Source organism: Bidens hawaiensis, unplaced genomic scaffold (assembly GCF_021521415.1).
Source record: "Bidens hawaiensis isolate Kalapana, Puna unplaced genomic scaffold, B.hawaiensis_p1.1 tig00007983_1, whole genome shotgun sequence".
Classification (NCBI taxonomy): domain Eukaryota; kingdom Viridiplantae; phylum Streptophyta; class Magnoliopsida; order Asterales; family Asteraceae; genus Bidens; species Bidens hawaiensis.
Window position 1 is genome coordinate 435,613 of NW_027491557.1, and position 5,309 is coordinate 440,921.

Below are 5,309 nucleotides of genomic sequence, written 5' to 3' on the forward strand. Positions count from 1 at the left end.
TTTGTAATAACCACCCAAGCGTTGTTAAAATAGATTATGTTGCAAACTTACTTGATAAGTAATCAACAAATTTTAGTGGATTAACATCAACAATCCGTTTACACATCTTGTCAACGTTCTCATTTTAAAGATGATTAATTACTACTAATACTCTATTTAGTCCATGTTTATATTAGGATTTATATTTTATCAACCAATCCCTCACAAGAATGGCAGTTCTCTGGCTTATCATCAAGCTCGGTACTTGGTGTCTCTTTTAAGGCTTAAATTTTTAATATAATGCTAAATATATATAATTCCCTTGTATATTTAATATAATATTTTATTAGTTTTCGTTCGGTTTTTATTAAAATTTGTATATTACTAATTTATTTGAATAATATAGGTTCCGGGACTTGTTCATGGTTAAAAGGGCAAAAAAAGAGCTAAAACAAGCCAAACCGGTGCACCGGAGCATCAGAATTGAACCGGACCGCATCAGTAAATGAACCGGACCGGTCAGCCAATCCTAGCCCGAGGCGCCGCCCGACCGGGAAGCAAAACTGTAAGTGTACGGATTTGGTGTCCGCAGCTGTTCGAATAGGCTATGGATAGTTTAGTCTTTATATTAATGTATAAAGGCACATTCGCTAAAGAATGTTTAGCGAATGGGCCTCATTCGTTAAGACTAGTCTCATCCGTTAATGTAAGAGCCCATTCGTTACTACAGTGTAACGAATGGAAGCTCATTCGTTAAGGTATATCCATTTGCTAAGGGTGTTTAGCGAATGGGGCTATGGAAATACCTTATTCGTTAACCTTGTTAACGAATGACAGGTCTCATTCGTTACTACAGTTCTAACGAATGAGACCAGCCTATAAATAGGCCTTCCATAGTGTTATTGCATAGATTTAAGTGCCTTATTTATGTTTATGTACCATTACCATGTCGGATTCTCTCTAGACTCTTAATGTATCTTCATCCATCATAATGTATTGATCTTTAACATATTGAACACGATGTTATGTATCGATTTGCGACTAGATCTTGGCTCGTATAACGTTTTAACAAAAACGCCGCTGCGCGGCGCTCTGGGCACCCAGATTCTCGAATTTTCTTCGTTTTTTATCAGTTTTGGGCATAGGAAACCTATATAAACACCCCTAAACTTAATCCTGACCATACCCTGCGAACCAGAGCCGAATTTGGAGTTTCCTGGAAATTAGGATTGCAATATTTGGCGGGTTTAAAGGCAAGGAATCAGCCGGTGAAGTGCCAATCGATCAAGAACGTAGACTATAATGTTCGGTCAATTTGTACATAGTTCGTGTGTTTATTTTACTTGTTTTAGTTGTTTATTTCATGAACTTTGGTACTTCATACGTGCTTGTTATATTTCAGGTCATAGGTGATTAAAGCAGCTAATATGGACCTATACGAGCACAGAATGAAGACCCAGGATGATGTGTGATAGAGTATGGTCAAAACCTGAGGGTTTGGGTAACGTTGATTTCAGAGTATCATATGCTGAAAATAAAGTATCATATGTTGAGCATAAGATGAGCGTACATCAGGAGTTTTTAAAGTATGGTTTGTTGATTTAGAGTATCATACTCTAAAGATAGAGTACCATTTGCTGAGCCAGAGTACCATTTGCTGAAAATAGAGTACCATATGCTAGACCAAATAAAACCACGTGATCGCAAATTTAAAACCCTATATAAAGAAAAAGTTAGGGTTTCAGAAGAGACATCTCTGGATTCAGTTCCAGCAGTTTCTAGAGCAGCAAAAGGAGAAAACCTTCATTCTTATTCATCTCAAGGCCATAGATATGATCCAAATCATCATAATTAAAGACCGAGAGATACCGAGACGTGGCTAGACCCTTCGAGTCATACCTGGGATGTATAGTTTGTAATCTTTCAGTTTATTTCTCATGTACTATAACAACTAATTGTAATTGTATTGATGTTAATCTATGAGTATTGATGCTTAGTATGTCCGTGCATTCAGTCGGTTTAGGTTTTTGTCGATCAGAACGATTAGTTTGTCGGTTGCTATAATAATTGCTCGTAGGATTGTTTTAACCTGTTAATTACAAGAAAGCATACGTTTACCCTTAGTTGAGTCACACTGGCAGGGACCGTTTAATAACCAGTGCCATGTGTTAGCGAGCGTGGATGCCAAAGGGTTAACCGGTTAGTCAGTCTGTAGTTGACACAAGATAGTTTATCGGTTATGTGCATGAGTTTGTTGTTAGTTTGCTTACTTGAATTCCCGGGGTGTGATTTGCTTTGTTTGATTGATTGAATACTTGATTACTTGTTCGTTTCTTATAAAACCAAATCGTTTGCTAGTGTGGTCAGCACTTTTATATAGTTCACTTCATAATGATAGGAATCGATTTCACTTCCCCTGACCACATACTCCTCGTGATTCGACACCCTACTTACCCTGACTAGCTTAAGGTGATTAGGACACAGATTTAATTGTTTTTTACTAGATAGCGACAGTCTAGCATCAAAATGGCGCCGTTGCCGGGGCGTTAGTGCGCTTAGTGTTTTTGTGATTAATTGATTTCTTTGGTTAATATAGTTTAATTTAGTTGTTATTTTTGTTTTTAGTTTAGTTTATTTTATTTTATTTTCTCATTTTACGCGGGGTGTGTTATTTGTGCAGGTAACAGGTTTATGCACACCCGCCATTCAGGAAGAAATTCCCCACTGATTTACGAGCCAGAGATTGAACGTGTAGCTCGGAAAAACCGAGCTCAGATCAGAAATTCAGAAATGGAAGGTCAAAACCAGAATCAAAACCAAAACCCACCACACGAGAACAAAGTTTTCCAACCCGAACAGAATCCACCAAATAACCAAAATCCACCAAACAATGACCAGTTACCACCGACAAACACCAATCCACAACCACAAAATTCAGCCCGACAATCCAGAAACCGAAACCGAAACCTTGACAGACCCAGGCCATCAGCCTCGAACAATACCTCTCGTCACCGACAGCCGGTTATCCGAGATTTTGACCATGTCAGTATTCATAATTTCATACTGAAGACGAAGATGAGGGAGATGAGGAGGAAAGAGAACAGAGGAATTATGGTAGTAACGGGGATGACTGAAGGGTTAGAAGGAATGACGGGTTTAAGCCAAGAAACGAAGATGAGAGGGTTGAGGAACCAGTTAGGGTGAGAGGTGACAGGTGGAGGAACAGAAACCGAGACAGAGATGGTGTTGGAAGATATCGGGAGGAACGAAGACAGCCGACTCAGGTTAACCGAGGAGGTTTTGAGGAACCGAGGGCCAAACGAAGGAGTTATGGGCCTCCGGTTCCGAGCGTAAACAGTCGGTTCTGACCGGCGATTCAGATGGTGCTTCACTGATTATCCCACAGGTTCACATACAGGGGCAACCGACATTTAAATCCCATCCATCTTATATTAATATAGTTCCTCATTTTCACGCGATGGCGTCGGAAGACCCGTATTCACAATTGACATATTTTTTGCAGCTATTTGCGGGTCTATCGGTGACGGTACATATGATCAGGATGAGGTTCGGTTGCGGTTTTTCCAGTTTTCACTAAAAGACAAAGCCAAACACTGGCTCAATTCGTTACCGATGCACATTATTGAGAACTGGGGTGAGATGCAGCAGGTTTTCCTTAACGAGTGTTATTCACAGTCAAAGACCATCGAGGCCCGAATGGAGATTCGACACTTTTCATAGTTACCAGGTGAGTTGTTTCATGAGGCTTTTACTCGTTATAAGGAAATAACTAGGAAGTGCCCGCACCATCAGATCTAGTTGAGGGAATTGGTTAAGTGTTTCGTAGACCGGTTGACATATGAAGACAAAAAACATTTGAAAGCCTCTTGTAATAGTCAGTTGTTGAATCAACCCGAGGAAGATAACTGGGATTATTTGGAGTTTATGTGTGAAGACTCAAAGTCAGAGGCAGCTGCAGATCGAAGACGAAAACATGGGGTCACCAGATCAGTTAAATCAGCCTCGAGTGAATCAGAGAGAATTGCAGAGTTGGAAAGAAAACTAGCGGGTTATAGATGAGGGAAAAAGAAAGAGGTTGGTAAATTCAGGGTGAAGTTCCCGCTTTGTGCAGAGTGTGGTGAGTTGGGGCATAAGACAGAAAATTGCCCCGAGTTTGATGCGGACGAGTATCCCGACGAGCAGGAGGTTAGTTATGCGTACGGGGATTCCAAAGGCCAAGGGTTTAATTCAAACACCTATCACCCGGGCCTGAGGAACCACCCGAAATTCAGTTATGGGAACGCTGCGGGTCAGTCAAACCCAACTTTCAGGGGTCCAGTCTGAACCAACAGCAAAACAGCTACCACCAGGGCGGTTATTAGCAGGGTTCATACAAACAGAATAGCAGTCGGGAGTATAAAAAGGATGGTTACCGGGGTGACAGTTCGTCGGGTAATCAGAATCAGGACCAGCAGAACGGTAATTCAAGTAATTCGGGTAATACAGATGAGTTGGTATATTCAAAACTCGATGCATTGTTGAAGCTTGTGTTAGATAATTAGTAGGAAACGCAGAAACAGTTCGAGTTGAGGGATAATTCTTTAGAGGCAATGGCGAAACAGATCGATCAGCTCGCAGCAGATGTGGCGAGATTTCAGAAAAATGCGGGTCAGTTACCGAGCGATACCACAGTAAACCCGCAGCATTCCAGTTCAAGCTCTAAGAAAGGAAATAATGTGCACATCAACGCGGTAAGTCTTTTACCTCATTTTGAAATTACTTGTGTTGAATTTGATTCACCACCACAGTTTGTAGAGGTGGTGATGGAAGATGCTAGTGATGAGAAAGATTGTGTTGGTCAAAATGAAACAATTTTTCAAAATGAATTGAAATTAAAAACAGATGAATTGTCTTTTTGTAAAAATTGTACTTGTGAAAAATGTTTGAATAGCAAATTGACCAACATGGGATATGAGGAGGTGGAGGATAATACCACCTCAAGTAAACTCCAAGACCCGGGAGTGCCATTTTTATCAATTCAAATTGGGGAGTTTAAAACTGATCGGGCACTTCTAGATCTTGGAGCATGTGTTAGTATCATGCCCGGTAGTTTATATGATTAGTATGAATTTGGCCCGCTAGAAAGGGTAAACACCACCGTGGTGTTGGCGGATCAAACTCATACACTTCCTCGGGGCATGGTTACTAATGGAGTGGTTCAGGTGGATGAATTTTTCTACCTAGTTGACTTTCTTGTACTTGATTATGCTAAAGGAAATAATACGCAATCTGCAGTCATACTGGGTAGGCCATTCCTTGCCACAGCACAT